The following is an 18,722-nucleotide window of genomic DNA, read 5'->3' on the forward strand; positions in this document are numbered from 1 at the left end:
GCCTTGGCGTCCCAAAGTGCTGGGATTACAGCCATGAGCCACTGCGCCCGGCCTTTTTATTTTGAAATAATTTTACCCTTACACTAAACTTGCAAAAATAATCCACAAACTTTCTGTATATCTGTCATCTAACTTCACCTAATGTCAAAACTGTACATAATTATATCAGAATTTTCCAAACAAGAAATTTAACATTAATGCAATATTACTAGCTAATCTAGAGACTTTATTCAGATTTTGCCGTTTGTCGCACTATGTCCTTTTTCTGTTCCAGGACCCAATCCTGGATCCTACATCACATTTAGTTGTCAAGTCTCCCTGGTCTCATCAGATATCTGGGACGGTTCCTCATTGTCTTTTTTTTTTTTTTTTTTTGAGACGGAGTCTCACCCTGTCACCCAGGCTGGAATACAGTGGCATGATCTCAGCTAACTGCAACCCCCCTCCTGGGTTCAAGCGATTCTCCTGCCTCAGCCTCCTGAATAGCTGCAATTACAGGCGTGTGCCACCATGCCCAGCTGTTTTTTGTATTTTTAGTAGAGTGGGGTTTCACCATGTTGGGCAGGCTGGTCTTGAACTCCCAACCTCAGGTGATCCACCTGCCTCGGCCTCCCAAAGTTCTGGGATTACAGGTGTGCCACCACACCCGGCCTGCATTTGCACTAAAATTTATTTTTTTTTAATTGTTTGTTTGTTTGTTTTTGAGATGGAATTTCACTCTTATTGCCCAGGCTGGAGTGCAGTGGCGCAATCTTGGCTCACCGCAACATCTGCCTCCCGGGTTCAAGCGATTCTCCTACCTCAGCCTCCCAAGTAGCTAGGATTACAGGCATGCACCACCACGCCCGGCTAATTTTGTATTTTTTTTTTTTTTTTAGTAGAGACAGGGTTGCTCTATGTTGGTCAAGCTGGTCTGGAACTCCCGGCCTCAGGTGATCTGTCTGCCTCAGCCTCCCAAAGTGCTGGGATTACAGGTGTGAGCCACTGCGCCTGGCCATTTGCACTAAAATTTATGAGGGTTCCAGTTTCTCCGCATCCACAACACTTGTTATTGCCCACTAAAAAAACTATATCTCTCCTAGTGGGTGTGAAGTGATATCTCATTGTGGTTTTGATTTGCATTTCCTTAATGGCTGATGATGATGATGATGATGTTCTTATTGGCCATCTGCATATCTTATTTGGAGAAATGTCTGTTTAGATCTTTTGCTCATTTTGTAATTGAGTTATTTGTTATCGTGTACAATTTTGAATGTAGGTATTCAAAGAGTTTGCAGATCTCTTGAAATAACTCAGTGATTTGACCTGCAAATTCTGAGGCAATGCCAGTATCTCCCTGATCTGAATGTAGTTGGATTTGGACATACTAAAGCACAAAGTAAATTTCCATTTGAGGCTACTGACCATGCAGAGCTTGACTCAAACCCAGCCACTTCTGGCCATGTGGCGTTGGAGTGGCCATGGTCAAGTGAAAGGAAGGGTACTATTTGCGTCCAGAAATGAGGTTGTCATCCAAGATATGATAAGACTAGTCGGGGAGCCTTCATTTTGGGTGCCACTCTGCTGTATGTCTGGTTATAGGCAGAGAGTAGAGGAGTCAGTGGTGGTTTCAATGCTCAGGACTAGCTGCTCATAGCTACATAACTGCAGTGCTCCTAGGCCTATCTTGACCCTACAGCATTTGGCCGTAACCAAACCATCTTGGACACGTACCTTGAAACAAACAAAAACTTCAGTAATGTAAATTGTGAAAGTAGTATGTGCTTATTTTATTATTATTATTTTTTTTTAGAGATGGAGTCTTGCTCTGTTGCCCAGGCTGGAGTGCAGTGGCACAGTGTCGACTCACTGCAGCCCTCCATCTCCCAGATTCAAGCAATTCTCGTGCCTCAGTTCCTGAGTAGCTAGAATTACAGGCAAGTGCCATCATGCCCGACTAATTTTTGTATTTTTAGTAGAGATGGGGTTTCATGATCTTGGCCAGGCTGGTCTCGAACTCCTGACCTCAAGTGATCCGCCCACCTCAGTCTCCCAAAGTGCTGGGATTACAGGCATGAGCCACCATGCCCTGCCGATGTGCTCATTTTAGACATTTTGGGAAATACAGAAAAATCTCCCTCTCCCCACCCTAGTCATCCCTAGCTCTAGTATCTAGAGAACCTTTGTTGCAGTTGCTATATTTCCTTCTTGTTTCCTGCTACGGGGCACATTTTTAATAGTTGGAATCACTCACTGTACACAGGTCCATATCTTGCTTTTTCTTATTAACATCTAAAACTGAAGAAAACACACATTTTAATTTTAATGTCTCCATGTTTTTGCCAGCTTCTTCTATAAGCATTTCTTCTTCTTCTTCTTCTTCTTCCTCTTCCCCTTCCCTTCCCCTCCTCCTCCTCCTCCTCCTTCTTCTTCTTCTTCTTCTTCCTCTTCCTCTTGCTCTTCCTCTTCTTCTTCTTCTTCTTCTCGAGACAGAGTCTGGCTCTGTTGCCCAGGCTGGAGTGCAATGGTGCGATCTTGGCTCACTGCAACCTCCGCCTCCCGGGTTCAAATGATTCTCCTGCCTCAGCCTCCCGAGTAGCTGGGGTTATAGGTGCCTGCTACCATGCCCAGCTAATTTTTGTATTTTTGGTAGAAACGAGATTTCACCATGCTGGCCAGGCTGGTCTCGAACTCCTGACCTCAGACGATCCACCCACCTCAGCCTCCTAAAGTGTTGGGATTACAGGCGTGAGCCACCGCACCTGGCCTATAAGCGTTACTTCTGATGGCCTACATAGATTTCCATTTCCTTAACTTTTCATTTATTTAATAAGTCTTACTATGTAGACGTAATGTGTATAATAAGTACTTGGTATGTTCTTAGTGGGATAGAAATGTAGTTTTGATTTTTTTAAATAAGGAGCATAGATTTTCTTAAATTTTTTTTTATTGTGGTAAGATGTACATAACATAATATTTACTGTTTTAACTAATTTTATCTATTTAAATTTTTTTTGAGATAGGGTCTCACTCTGTGGCCTAGGCTGAAGTGTAGTGGCAGCTCACTGCAGCCTCAACCTCTGAGGCTCAAGCAATCCTCTTGCCTCAGCCCCCTAAAGTGCTGAAATTACAGCAGTGAGCCATTGTGCCTGGCCCATTTTAATTATTTTTAAATGTACAATTCAGTGGCATTAAGTAAATTCACAATGTTGTATAACCATCACCACTATTTCCAAAACTTTTTCAGCATACCAAACAGAAACTCTACCCATGAAGCAATAACTCCTGGTTCTCTCCTCCCCCCAGCTCCTGGTAACCTCTGATCCACTTTCTATCTGTATGAATTTGCCTATTCTGGATATTTCTAATAAGATTCTAATAAGAAAATCACACAATGTATGACCTTTTATGGAAACGTAGGGGGTTTTTTTTCCTTTTTTTTTTTTTTTTTTTTGAGACAGTCTCACTCCGTTGTCACCCAGGCTGAGTGCAGTGGTGCCATCTCAGCTCACTTCAACCTCCGCATCCTGGGTTCAAGCAATTATTGTGCCTCAGCCTCCCAAATAGCTGGAATTACAGGCGCTCACCACCACACCTGGCTCATTTTTGTATTTTTAGTAGAGATGGGGTTTTGCCATTTGCCCAGGCTGGTCTCGAACGCCTGACCTCAAGTGATCCGCCTGCCTTGGCCTCCCAAAGTGCTGGGATTATAGGCATGAGCCACCGTACCTGTGCCCAGTTTTTTAAATTGTAGTGAAATTCATATAAAATTTACCATCATAACCATTTTTTAAATGTACAGCTCAGTGGTATTAAGTACATTCATGTTCTAGAAACATCACCACCATCTACCTCCAGAACTGTTTTCATCTTGCAAAAGTGAAACTCTGTGTCTATTAAACAATAACTCCCTATTTCTTCTTCCCCCTAGCCACTGCCAATCACTATTCTACTTTCTGTCTCTATGATTTTGTTTACTCTAAGTACGTCATATAAGTAGAATCATACAGTATTTGTCCTTTTTATTTTTGAAGATGAGGTCTAACCGTGTGGCTGGTGTCAGACTCTTGGGTTTAAGTGATCTTTCTGCCTCAGCCTCCCAAGTAGCTGGGGTTACGTGTGGGCACCACTGCACCCAGCTTAGTATTTGTCTTCCTTTGACTGACTTATTTCACCTAACATGATGTTCTTGAGGTTCATTTATGTTGTAGCATATGTGAGAATTTTTCTTCCTTTTTAAGATAAAATTATTTTCCGTTGTATGTATTTTGCTTATCCATTCATCTGTCGATGCAAACTTGGATTGCTTCCATGTTTCAGCTATTGTGAATACTGCTACTGTGAACATTGATGTATAGCTATTCCTTTGCGACCTTGCTTTCAATTATTTGGGTACATACCTAGAGGTAGAATTGCTGGATCATATGGTAGTTCAGTTTTTAATTTTTTTGAGGAGCCTCCGTGCTGTTTTCCACAGCAGCTGTACCATTTTACATTCCCACCAACAGAGCACAGGGGTTCTATTTCTCTACATCCTTGCCAAAACTTGTTATTTTCTGGTGTTATAAAAATAGTAGTCATTCTGATGGTATCTCGTTGTGCTTTTGATTTGCATTTCCCTGATGATTAGTGATGTTGAGCACCCTTCTGTGTACTTTTGGGACATTTGTATTTCTTCTTTGAAGAAATGTCTCTATTCAAGTCCTTTGCCCCCCCGCCCCACCACCACCCTTTAAAAATTTTTTTTGAGACAGAGTCTCTCTCTCTCTTGCCCAGGCTGGAGTGCAATGGTGGAATCTGGGTTCTGCAACCTCCACCTCCTGGGTTCAAGCAATTATCTTGCCTCAGCCTCCCACGTAGCTGGAAGTACAGGCATGTGCCACCACACCTGGCTAATTTTTTTTGTATTTTTAGTAGAGACAAGGTTTTGCCATGTTGCCCAAGTTGGTCTCAAACTTCTGACCTCAAGTGATCTGCCTGCCTAAGCCTCCCAAAGTGCTGGAATTACAGGCCTGAGCCACCATACCTGGCCCCACTTTTGAATCAGATTGTTTTGTTGTTAAGTTTTAGGAGTTATCTATGTATTCAGGATATTAATTCCTTTTCAGATATATGATTTGCAAATATTTTCTCCCATTCTGTGAATTGCCATTTTACTCTATTGGTAGTGTCTTTTTATGCACAAAATTTTTAAATTTTTATGAAATCCAATTTGTCTACTTTTTCTTTTGTTACCTGTACTTTTGGTGTCATTCCAAGAAATCATTGCCAGAAATATAGTTTTTAAAGTCATGACCAAGTGGCTCCTGGTTTAAAATTCTCAGAGGCGGCCCTAATTGCTGCCTGGTTATCATACCCTACTTCTCTTTTTTTAATTTTTAGTTTTTTAGAGACAGGGTCTCTCTGTTGCCAAGGCTGGAGTGCAGTGGCGTGATCTCAGCTCACTGCAACCTCTGCCTCCTGGACTCAAGCAGTCCTCCCACCTTTGCCTCTTGAATAGTTGGGACCACAGGCATGCGCCACTGCTCTTGGCTAATTTTTGTATTTTTTTTTTGTAGAGATTGGGGTTTTGCCATGTTACCCAGGCTGGTCTCAAACTTCTGGGCTCAAGTGATCTGCCTGCCTCCACCTTCCAAAGTGCTGGGATTACTGGCTGAGCCACCACACCTGGCCTTCAAACCGTACTTCTCTACTCTGCATCTGCTGTAGATGACAGGAGTCCATCTCTTCATTTCATTGGTCGTTGGGAACAAAGCTCCTGAGTGTTGGATCCTTGTCTTCCAGCTGGCCTAAGGACGTGCAAAGATTAGAAGCAGCACTTCTATGTTCATTGAGCCAGATTGTGTCTGCTTCTGTGGAAATGGCCTAGGGGACTCACTGGCCAAGTCCTGGGTCCAGTTGCCAGGTTAATTCCTGTGATAGTTTCTATAGCACCTGACTCTGATATTCGCTCTCTTAATTGCTCCTCAGAAGTGCCTTGTGATGTAACAGTGATGTGGTTTTTTGTTTTGTTTGTTTGTTTGTTTGTTTGTTTGAGACAGAGTCTTGCTCAGTTGCCCAGGCTGGAGTGCAGTGGTGCAATCTCTGCTCACTGCAAGCGCCGCCTCCTGGGTTCATGCCATTCTCCTGCCTCAGCCTCCCGAGTAGCTGGGACGACATTTGCCTGCCACCAGGCCTGGCTAATTTTTTTCGTATTTTTAGTAGAGACGAGGTTTCACCATGTTAGCCAGATGGTCTCGATCTCCTTACCTCGTGATCCACCTGCCTTGGCCTCCCAAAGTGCTGGGATTACAGGCATGAGCCACCATCTCTGGCCAGATGTGGTTTTTATTTTTTATTTATTTTATTTATTTATTGAGACAGAGTCTCACTCTGTCACCCAGGGTGGAGTGCGGTAGCATGATCTCAGCTCACTGCAACCTCCACCTCCAGGGTTCAAGCGATTCCCATGTCTCAGCCTTCCAAGTAACTGGGATTACAGACATGTGCCACCACACTCAGCTAATTTGTATTTTTTAGTAGAGATAGGGTTTCACCATGTTGGCTAAGGTGGTCTCGAACTCCTGACCTCAGATGATCCACCCACCTTGTACTCCCAAAGTGCTAAGATTACAGGTGTGAGCCACCACGCCTGGCCAGGTTTTTATTTTTTAATATTTATCTATTTATTTTTGAGACAAGGTCTTTGTATGCTGCCCAGGCTGGTCTCAAACTCTTGTCCTCAAGCAATCCTCCTGCCTCAGCCTCCTGAGTAGCTGGCATGTTCCACTGTGCCTGGCATGTGGGGGTTTTTAAAGATGGACAGGTCTCTGAATACAGGAGTGGATCCTGGGCAAAGCCTAAGGAAGTTTGTTGCTTTTTCTTAACACTATCATCTCTGCCAAGGCACTTCTTAGTGTGAGAAGCTTTTTGTTTTTTAATAGTTACATTCTGACTTGGTTATAAACTCCTTGAGCACAGGAACCAGGACCTTCTCTGATTTATTTATTTATTTATTTATTTATTTATTTATTTATTTATTTATTTTTGAGACGGAGTTTTGTTGCCCAGGCTGGAGTGCAATGGCGCCATCTCGGCTCACTGCAACCTCCGCCTCCTTGGGTCAAGTGATTCTCCCGCCTCAGCCTCCCTAGTAGCTGGGATTACAGGCGCCCACCACCACGACCAGCTAATTTTTTTTTTTTTTTTTGGTATTTTTAGTAGAGACAGGGTTTCACTATGTTGGCCAGGCTGGTCTTGAACTCCAGACCTCAGGCGATCCACCCGCCTCGGCCTCCCAAAGTGCTGGGATTACAGGCGTGAGCTACTGCACCCAGCCCTCTGATTTATTTTTATCATGGGCCTGGTAGTTGGCATTCTCTAAGTGTTTGCCAAACAGCACTGGTAACAAATACAATGGAGGTGGCTCAAGGCACAAGACCAATTTGTAAAAGTCAATATTATAGACTTTTCAAAATGGTATCATTTTGGTTTTATCTTTAATCACAGTTGGTCCTAGTTAGGACCTCCTGTTGAAAGAAGTGAGAGGCTGGGCGTGGTGGCTTGTGCCTGTAATCCCAGCACTTTGGGAGGCCGAGGCAAGCGGATCACCTGAGGTCGGGAGTTTGAGACCAGCCTGACCAACATGGAGAAACCCCATCTCTACTAAAAATACAAAATTAGCCGGGTGTGGTGGTGCATGCCTGTAATCCCAGCTACTCAGGAGGCTGAGGCAGGAGAATCTCTTGAACCTAGGAGGCGGAGGTTGCGGTGAGCCAAGATTGTGCCATTGCACTCCAGCCTGGGCAACAAGAACGAAACTCCATCTCAAAAAAAAGAAAGGAGAAGTGAGATCATTGTTTTGTCAAGTATATACCGGGTATTAAAATCTAAAAAGTTTTCTACTTAATCGGTTAGATCTTGTCAAACTTATTGTTTTTATACTCTACCTTCAGAATATCTTAGAGGTCTTTAGCTCAACCTCAGGTAAAATATGAATTAATGACATTTTATAGAATATGAATTAATGAGATTTCACTGACTGTGTGAAAATAAAAGTGAAACCTGGCCAGGTGTGGTGGCTAACGCCTGTAATCCCAGCATTTTGGGAGGCTGAGGCGGGCAGATCACTTGAGGTCAGGAGTTCGAGACCAGCCTGACCAACATGGCGAAACCCTGTCTCTACTAAAAATACAAATAAATTAGCCAGGCATTGTGGTGCACGCCTGCAATCATGAATTCAGAATATTAATCTTACTGCTTCCTCATTAATTTCTTTGTCTAATAGGGGCTAGGCACTGTTTCATACTTATTTAAAATAACAACAAGGCTGGGCGCGGTGGCTCATGCCTGTAATCCCAGCACTTTGGGAGGCTGAGGCAGGCGGATCACCTGAGGTCAGGAGTTCAAGACCAGCCTGGCCAACAAGGTGAAACTCCGTCTCTACTAAAAATACAAAAATTGGCCAGTCGTGATGGTGCACACCTGTGGTCCCCGCTACTCAGGAGGCTGAGGCAGGAGAATCACTTGAACCCAGGAAGCAGAGGTTGCAGTGAGCCAAGATCGTGCCACTACACTCCAGCCTGAGCAACAGAGTGAGACCCCGTCTCAAAAAAAAAAAAAAAAAAAAAGCAAAACCCTTATTTTTTAAACTTTTCTCATGAGAAAGGGATGGCTGGAACAATTATTCCCCATTTGCAGGTAAGGACACTGGCATAGTGAGTGACAGACCTGAGCCTTAGGCTAAGTCCTCTGGCTCCAGATTATTTCTTTCACGGTGTTATACTAGAAATTCACAGCCCTTGACTGGTATCTGTCCAGTCTGAAGAGCTTTTCTTTAAAACACTATTTTCCTCAGCTGTATTGGTTTGATTGAAATTAAATCCCCTTCATTCATTCACGTACCTTAATCAAACATCTACTTCCTGTCAGGAACTGTGCTGTTGGCCCTAGAAGGTATCTCACTGGAGTGGGTAATAGTTCGGTGGATAACCAAACCTCTGTGTGAGTATATTATCTTTAATAGGGAGAAATTTGAGAAAACTTGAAACTACTTCTGGTTGCAGATCCCTCAATTTTTTTTTCATTTGTGTAAGAGTTTTGGGTAATACTTAAAAAAAAAAAAAAAATTGACTCTAAGTTATGTAACATTTCCAGTTCTGAACAGCATGTTTTGCTCTTATAGGATACTGATTTTCCACAACTCTAGTTGGCTATATTGAGTTGTACAGTTCAATTGCTCCTGGGCATCAGATCTGTCAACTCATTCACACACACACACACACACACACACGCATATGTATATATCAGGTGCTCCTGAGGCACCTAGCCCTGTGCTGAGTAAGGAACCTGGAAGCTGGGTCTGCACTTGACAAGACGCACAAGAACAGATCACTGAGTTACCATTCGTTAAGGACGTTGGCTTGGGTTGGGAAGCTTTGCCTCTGACTAGGTCTGTGACCATGGGCAAGTGACCTAACTACTCTGAGCCTTTATTTAACATCCCAAGGGATGCTAATGATGATACAGTAGTGTTTACCTAAAGGCAGGCCATAAAGATTAAATGAGATAATTCATGTAGAGGGCTGAGCAGAGTGTTAGCTGATGTTACTTATAGTGATAAGAAATATAACAAGTGTCCCCTAATTTTAACACTTGGGGAAAATCTGATTTTCTCTGGGTCAGATTGTATCTAATTTTAGATTTCCTCTCAGTTCATAAACATACACAGTTCTGATGTCTCATCTACTCTGCATTCAAGGAATGATGCTCATTGAGAAAGGAAAGTTGTGACTCATTTACTCAGCAAATTAACCAAGTACCTGCTGGTTGCATATCTCTATGAGGAATATACAAAAACAGTTTACCTTCAGTGAACTCAGAGACCTTAAAAGGGAGGGGGATTAACATTTCATGAGTACTTAACTATGTGCCAGGCACTATGCTATTCCCGTACTGTTTTATCTCTATTTCTTAGAACTATCTTGTGAGGAAGATATTAGCCTCATTTTAGCAAATGAGAAAAACAAAGGCTCAGAAAGAAAATAACTTGTCTGAAATCACAGAATAAGTTGCAGAGCTGAGATTTGAACTCAGCCATCACATTCCTCTGTGCCGTGCTAGTTTTTAAGGAAAAAAGTTAAGGAACATTTTATGACAAAAGGCAACTTCTTAGATGACACTTAAAAGTTTGTGCCAGTGGTAGTACAAATCCCATTTCACTCTTTAAAAAAATTTTTTTTTTTTTTAATTTAAGAAACAGAGTCTCCTTCTGTCTCCTAGGTTGGAGTGCAGTGGCGTCATCATCGCTGACTGCAGCCTTGAGCTCCTGGGCTCAAGTGATCATCCTGCCTCAGCCTCCCAAGGAGCTAGAACTACAGGCACACGCCACCATACCTGGCTAATTTTAAATTTTTTTTGGTGATGGGGTCTCACTATATTGTTCAGGCTAGTTTTGAACTCTTGGCCTTAACTGATCCTCCTGCCTCGGCCTCCCAAAGTGCTAGGATTATAGGAGTGAGCCACCATTCTTGTCCTCCATTTTGTCCTTTTTAAAAAATGAAACATGGTAATTTTTCAAAAATAATTGAAGCTTAAAACCCAACAAATGAACAAAACATTCTTTGTATTTAAAAATAATGGAAGAGGCTGGGTGTGGTGGCTCATGCCTGTAATCCCAGCACTTTGGGAGGCCGAGGTGGGTGGATCACCTGAGGTCAGGAGTTTGAGACCAGCTTGACCAACATGCTGAAACTCTGCCTCTACGAAAAATACCAAAAAAATTAGTTGGGTGTGGTGGCGGGTGCCTGTAATCCTAGCTACTTGGGAGGCTGAGGTGGGAGGATCGCTTGAACCCAGGAGGCAGAGGTTGCGGTGAGCCGAGATCGTGCCGTTGCACTTCAGTTGGGTGACAGAGCGACACTCTGTCTCAAATTTAAAAAAAAAAAAAAAAATGTAGTGGACAAAAATGTGAAAAAGTAGGAACAGCTGACTCTAGAATCCCCACTCAGATATGTGTTATCTCTGGGCATGGTGGCTGATTGCCTGTAATCTCAGCAATTTGGGAGGCCAAGGCTGAGGCAGGTGGATTGCTTGAGCCCAGGAGTTCGAGACCAGCCTGGGCAGCATGGCGAAACCCCATCTCTACAAACAAACAAACAAAAAACTAGCTGGATGTGGTGGCGCACAGCTGTAATCCCAGCTACTCAGGAGGCTGATGCAGGAGAATTGCTTGAACCCGGGAGGTGGAGGTTGCAGTGAGCCGAGATCACGCCATTGCACTCCATCCTGGGCAACAAGAGTGAAACTGTCTCAAAAAAAAAAAAAAAAAAAGCCATATATCATCTTTTGGAAAACATACATGTCATTGTCAAGGACTTAGGGAAACAAATGTCTTATGTATTTCTCATAGGAATATAAATTGGCACATCTTCCCTGGGGGTATTCAGCACTATCTCAAAGTTACAAATATAAATACTTTGACCCTGCAGTTCTACTTCTAGGGTTTATACTAATAATATAGTCAAGCAGTCTTGAAGGTAGAAAACAGGGCTATTGGGTTCCAGGGATAGGGAGAGACTTTTCAGCCTATATCCTTTTGTTGTACCTATTGAATTTTGAGCCATGTAAACGTGTTACTTATTAAAAAAATAAATTCATAAAATTAAAATTGTTAAAATTTCTGAGATGATGATTATTCTAAGGACCATTCACACCTCAGTTGTGAATGTACTTAATTCAGATTGGTTTCCTTTTTGTTCTCTACTGAGATCTGAAGGTATTGGACCTTTCACATCTTTTATTTTGTAATTTGAGATGGGAGCTCTCTGTGTTGACCAGGCTGGTCTCGAACTCCTGGCCTCAACCAATCCTCCCATCTTGGCCTCCCAAAGTGCTAGGATTACAGGTGTGAGCCACCATGCTTGGCCTGTTTTCTCCTGAGTATTAACAGAGTACTCACTATGGAAAAGGTGGCAAGTACATGTAAGTATTTTTTAAAGCTTAAGAAATTTGTCCATAAGTCCACTGTCCGGAGACTACTACAGTTAATATTTTTGACCTCTTTTTTTGGTATATTTTTAACCTGCTGATAACAAATAAATTCAAAAATTTTTTTTTTTTTTGAGACGGAATCTCGCTCTGTCGCCCAGGCTGGAGTGCAGTGGGCTCGCTGCAGCCTCTCCCTCCCAGGTTCAAGCAATTCTCCTGTGTCAGACTCCCAGCTGCTCCAAATCCTGGGCTCAAGCAATCTTCCTGCCTCAGCCTCCCAAAGTGCTGGGAATGCAGGTATGACCCACCGCACCTGGCCACATATATATTCAATTTTGTTTACAATTTTACATCCTGCTTTTTTCTTTTTCTTTTTTTTTTTTTAGACAGAGTCTTGCTCTGTCACCCAGGCTGGAGTGTAGTGGTGCGATCTCAGCTCACTGTAAGCTCCTCCTCCCAGGTTCACACCATTCTCCTGCCTCAGCCTCCCGAGTTGCTGGGACCACAGGTGCCCGCCACCACGCCCGGCTAATTTTTTGTATTTTTAGTAGAGACGGGGTTTCACCGTGTTAGCCAGGATGGTCTCGATCTCCTGACCTCGTGATCCGCCTGCCTCAGCCTCCCAAACTGCTGAGATTACAGGCGTGAGCCACCGTGTCCAGCCCATCCTGTTTTTTTCACTTAACATTATGTCATGTAATTGAAATTCCTACGTAAGCAAAATCTCTGTGGAAGCATTATTTTTAGTGGCTGTGTAATCTATTATGTGGACGTACCAGTTTATTTAACCAGGTAATGGGAGCTAGTTGGGGAGAAAAAGAGACGTTAAAATCATGGAGCCCTTTGGAAGGTTAGGCAGATCTGGGTTAGGTACCCTATAGGGTATGTGAGCCAGGCAGGCCAGGGCTGAAGGGCACTGAGAGTCAAAGGCTTTTCTTCTTCCCTTAGTCCCAGCCCTTGCTGCCTTACCATGAATTATGCACTTGTTCCTTGTACTGTGTCTACATCCTCCCCAGCATTCCCTGTCTTCAGGTACTATGTACACACTTCTGTCAGTTCCCACTACACTGGGTTGCCTTGTTGGTTCACTTGTCTGTGTCTCCCTTTAGACTGAAAAAAATGTTTTATTTCTGTATCTTGAATGCCTGGCAAATAATAGGATCTTTAATGAATCTTTGAAGATTCATTCCTATCTACTAAGTAGATAGGAAGATTAGAGGGAACCAGAGAAAAGGACCAGTGCAGCCCCAATGAAAAGAAGCCAGTCCTTTCAGCCTTCTCTGTTCTTCTGATCCTGTATTTGAGGGCCAAATCTCCATGGGCTAGCCTAGGAACCTAAACACCACTTAGACTTTAAAATTTCAAAGCTGGTTTCTGTGTGTTCCAAGTTCCAATAAACTTATTCAGAGTTCTTCCCATTCCAGCCTTCTATGAGTGTGATGCAGACATTCTTGGAATGCAGGTCCCATTTCTGCCTACGTGTGGTCCAGCAGCAGTCTAATGAGCAGCGTAGACAGGCTCAGGCATGCCAGGGTTCCTGGCAGAAAGCTTCCGTGTGAATAAGCATGTGCTCACAGAAATGAGACCTCTGCTGGGATCATGCCTGTTATTTATCACCCAAATTCATAATCTTCATATCTAAGATTAACATTTCTAGGTGTCTCACTACACCCTGGTCTGGAAATTCTTGGAGTTAAAGGGACAGAAAAGGCAGATGATGAATTCCTACAGTTCTCTAGAACTTGATAATTGAATTTAAGAATGCTACAGAGAGATTTCCTCATGAGATCAAGTTCCCTGGTGGTTCCTGCAGGGATATTCAACTCTCGTGTTCTCTTTCTTGCTCAATTCCTGTGAGGTGGGCCAGACCAAGTAGACCGAAGGCCAGCTCTGGGAAGGTAATATATTGAAGATACTGGGTCAGTCAACTTCAGCCGGCAGGCTCTGTGTTCCTACAGGATCATTAAGTATTGCAAATCCACGTTAGTCCCAGCACCACATGTGTTGCCCTGGACATCTCAAAGTTAGGACTGTTTTTCAAAACTAGGTGTGAACTTATTTCTTAAAATGATCAGCTGTGTTCCAGTTGGACTAAATGCTGATTGATGTGAATTCAGCAGATTTGTCCCTTACCCCCCAAGTTTATCTGACCTCTCTGTAGTCCCTGTGGATTGTAGCTGGATAGGCCCTGAGGTTTCTGTCCTTCTAAAATACTGTGTTTTGTTGGTATTGCTTTGTGCTATTGATAGAGCTGTACCCTCTTCTAGAGCTGGGTTTCCAAAACTCTGTTAATTAGAGAATCATCTAGGGTAGAAAGTGAGGGCTACATTAAAAGCATACAGATTCTTAGGCCTGATCTAGGTCCAGATCCTATTTAAATCTCTGAAGGGATCTGGGAACCAGATCTTTCGTGGGGTGAGAGGATGCTTTGTTTAAGAAAAACAGGCAAAAACAACAACGAAAGGAAAAACAGGTGAGTTTGATGGAGCCCCTTGTTTAGAATTCTTAAAATTAATCTATGTGCCTTCAGCTCCTGTACTAGACTCCAAGACCTCAACTTGGTCTTATTCCTCTTTGTAACTCCTCCACAGTTGGTAGCACCAGACCTCAAATGTAATTGGCATTGGAAAACTGCTGGTTGGTTGAATGAATAAATGGATGAGTGATTAATTTACTCTGCACTCATTTCAAACAGCACAAAAGTTACAACATTGTACGATAAATTTGAGGGAAGACAAAGACCAGGTATTTAATTTTGTAAAGCAGCATGTTAATAGAAAAACGTAAGAATGAAGAGAGTGCTGAATATTGTGTTAGGAAGTCTGAATTTGGCATTGCATGGTGTCCTGGCCTTAGGCAGTCCTCTAATGTCCCTGGCCCAGTGTCCTCATCTGTAAAATGGCATGAGGATAAAACGCAGCGATAGATGTGAAATGCTTTGAAAACTAGAGAGTGGATTCTGGTCAGGAGAAAAGAATGGTCAGGGTAGGGACAGAGGCACAGAACTAGCCACAACAAGGTTGCTCTGTGGTCAGGTCAAAGTCTGTAGCTTCTACAGGGACCATGAGAAATTTTAGCAGGATGGCCATATAGGTATGCTCAGGACCTGATTCTCTTTCTGTCTAGTTCCTGAGCCGATCAGGAACCTCTATGTTTTGGGCCACTGTCCCAGTCCTGGTAGGCCCATATGGTTCTGTAGGTGCTCAGTAGACAATCCCCAGGGGAAGCTGCTGATTTCTGCCATGCCACCTTGGTGTGCTGAGATTCCTGTGCATAGGGGTAGGAGAAGGTGAGGAGAGGTGGCTCCAGGGATGAGTATGCAGCTGTGGGGCCCAGAATATGTTACAAAGAAAAGTTGGTGACCAGCCAGCTGGGAGTTGACCAAAGTCAGTCATGCGTGCCCATCCTCACTCAGCAAATATTTGAGTGCTTGCTAGGTTGGGGCTGTAGATCCTGGGTGGGGACCACGTGGTGTCTACTAAGATTTACAAGGAGAGTGATATGGCCTGCCTACAGTTGGGACATGCAGGCCTGTCTCAGTGCCTGGCCTGGCACAAGGCTGCCACTCCCTGCAAACTCTGAGCTGACCTGTTACTGTCCCTTAACCATTCCTACTCCAACACCTACCTTGATCGTGGTTGTCCCCTCATGCCTGTGTGTAGGAGTATGGGCCATGCACAGCTTTGTTGGGTCCAGGAAGTGGGGTGGCAGTGGACCAGGTTACATGGTATGAAATGCGTGCCTCCCCAACAGCAACAGCCCTGTCCTGCCTTGGAGGGCCCTCCAGGTCACTGTGTTATTTCATAGGGCTACCTCAGTAGCCATGTAGGAGGCATGATACTCTCACTTTTCAGGTGAGAAAAGAGATTCAAATCATCAAGGGATCTACCATGGCCATATGGACAGTCAGTGATGGAACCAGGACTTGAACTCAGAACTTTCAGGATTGGGGAAAACCAGAACATGGGGTGGAAACCAGAACATGGCGGGGCGGGGGGAAGAAATTTTATGTATTATTATTCTTTTGACTGATTTCAAAAGTAATACATGTAAAGGCCGGGTGCAGTGGCTCATACGTGTAATCCCAGCACTTTGGAAGGCTGAGGTGGGTGGATCACCTGAGGTCAGGAGTTCAAGACCAGCCTGGCCAACATGGCGAAACCCTGTCTCTACTAAAAAATACAAAAATTAGCTGGGCGTGGTGGTGGGCACCTATAAGCCCAGCTACTCAGGAAGCTGAGGCAGGGAGAATTGCTTGAACCCGGGAGATGGAGGTTGCAGTGAGCCGAGATCACGCCACTGCATTCCAGCTTGGGTGACAGACTGAGACTTGTCTCAAAAAAAAAGAAGAAAAAAAGTAATACAGTTGAGTATGTTCTTCCACATTGTTAAAGACTTTTTTTTTTTTTTTTTTTTAATACAATCAGAGTCTCGCTCTAATTGCCCAGGCTGGAGTGCAGTGGTACATTCATAGCTCTCTGCAGCCTCAAACTCCTGGGCATAAGTAATCCTCCTACCTTGGCCTCCCAAAGTACTAGGGTTACAGGCATGAGCCACCATGCCTGGCCTAAAGCCATTCTCTAATACCTATATTCATTATTGTAACATATATAAAATACTTCACATTTCATGATTTCCTTTTTAAAAATGTTCTTGTGAAAGTAATACTTGTTTGTTATAAAACATTGAAACAGGGTAAGAATATAATAATTCAATGTCTCCTAGCCCTTACAATCCCAGAAATAACTGTTGATGGTTTAATGTGTATTTTCTAGGCATTTTCTCTCTGTGTGTGTGTGTGTGTGTGTGTGTGCCTGTCTGTCTGTGTATGGATCCACACACATACATACTCATATACATACTTAGTTTTTACCCAAATAAGTTTATATACATACTCTTCTACAACTTAATCTTTTTAAAAAATACCATTTATTGGGGCTAGGCATGGTGGCTCACTGGGAGGCTGAGGCAGGAGAATTGCTTGAACCCAGGAGTTTGAGACTACCCTGGGCAACATAGACCTTGTTTCTACAAAATAATTTAAAAATTAGCTGAGCATGGTGGTGTGTACCTGTAGTCCTAGCTACTTGGGAGGCTGAGGCAGGGGATTGCTTGAGCCCAGGAGGTTGAGCTTGCAGTGAGCTGTGATTGCACCACTGCACTCCAGCCTGGGCAACAGAGCGAGACCATCTCAAAAAAAGAAAAAAAAATACCTTTTATTGTAATTTTCAAACACACACACAGACTATTACAGTGAACCTCCATTCATCACCCAGCTTCAACAACCAACTTCCTTGTTCTTGTTTCATCTTTTCTCTCCATTCTTATTTTTTCCCCCTGGAGTATTTTAAAGCAAATCCCAAACATTGTATTGCTTCAAAAATATGTGTCTCTACATGCACACGTATGTTTATTGCGGGACTACTCACAATAGTAAAGACTTGGAACCAAGCCAGATGTCCAACAGTGGTAGACTGGATTAAGAAAATGTGGCACATATACACCATGGAATACTATGCAGCCATAAAAAATGATGAGTTCATGTCCTTTGTAGGGACATGGATGAAGCTGGAAACCATCATTCTCAGCAAACTATCACAAGGACAAAAAACCAAACACCTCATGTTCTCACTCATAGGTGGGAAATGAACAACGAGAACACTTGGACACAGGAAGAGGAACATCACACACCTGGGCCTGTTGTGGGGTGGGGGGAGGGGGAAGGGATAGCATTAGGAGGTATACCTAATGTAAATGACGAGTTAATGGGTGCAGCACACCAACATAGCACATGTATACATATGTAACAAACCTGCACGTTGTGCACATGTACCCTAGAACTTAAAGTATAATAAAAATATATATATATATTTTAAAAAAATGTGTCTCTAGCAGATCAGGTTTTGTTTAAAAAAAAAAATATATCATTATCATACCCAACAAAATTAACAGTAATTCCTTTTTTTTTTTTGAGACAGGGTTTCCACTCTTCCGTCACCCAGGCTGGAGTGCAGCAGCACAATCACAGCTCACTGCAGCCTCCACCTCCCAGGCCCAAGTGATCCTCCCACCTCAGCCTCCTGACTGTCTGGGGCTACAGGTGTGTACCACCACACCTAGCTAATTTTTTATTTTTATTTATTTATTTTTTTGAGACAGAGTCACCATGTCACTCAGGCTGGAATGCAGTGGTATAATCTTGGCTCACTGCAACTTCCGCCTCGCAAGCTTAAGCGATTCTCCTGCCTCAGCCTCTGGAGTAGCTGGGACCATAGACATGCACCACCACACCCAGCTAATTTTTGTTTTGTTTTATTTTGTTTTGGTAGAGACAGGGTTTCACCATGTTGCCCAGGCTGGTCTCCAACTCCTGAGCTCAAGCGATCCACCTACCTTGGCCTCCCAAAGTGCTGGAATTATAGACATGAGCCACCATGCCCAGCCAACAATAATTCCTTCATATCGAGTAATACCTAGGCTAAACAGTTTTTGTCAGTCATGTCACAAGTGTCTTTGTACAGTTGGTTGGTTTGAATCTTGTTCCAGTAAGACCCACATACTACAAGTGGTTGGAATATCTCGTATCTCAATCTATAACCCCAATCCTGTCCATGCTATTTATTTTTTGTAGAACTTTATTGTTTGTCCTGTAGAAAGTCCCACATTCTGGATTTGGCTGATGACATCTTCATGGAGTCGTTTAATAACTTGCACCTATCCTCCATATTTTCTGTAAATGGGTAATTTATTTTATTTATTATTATTATTATTATTAT

At 43.2% G+C, this 18,722-nt stretch overlaps 1 protein-coding gene across 7 annotated transcripts in view; it reads left to right on the forward strand.

Annotated features, from left to right (window-relative positions):
- Window positions 1-18,722, forward strand: part of RNF185 (ring finger protein 185) — a 46,773-nt gene that overhangs the window by 4,077 nt on the left and 23,974 nt on the right. Inside the window, exon 2 of one of the 7 annotated variants that reach the window (XM_055105777.2) lies at window positions 17,925-18,046. The exons of 5 other annotated variants lie outside the window; for them this stretch is intronic. The gene's annotated coding sequence lies outside the window, so the exon portion shown is untranslated. Of the gene's footprint in view, window positions 1-17,924; window positions 18,047-18,138; window positions 18,687-18,722 lie in introns of those variants that run through there. One more of the 7 variants, XM_063603410.1, reaches the window with a different exon arrangement.

Source organism: Pan paniscus, chromosome 23 (assembly GCF_029289425.2).
Source record: "Pan paniscus chromosome 23, NHGRI_mPanPan1-v2.0_pri, whole genome shotgun sequence".
Lineage (NCBI taxonomy): Eukaryota > Metazoa > Chordata > Mammalia > Primates > Hominidae > Pan > Pan paniscus.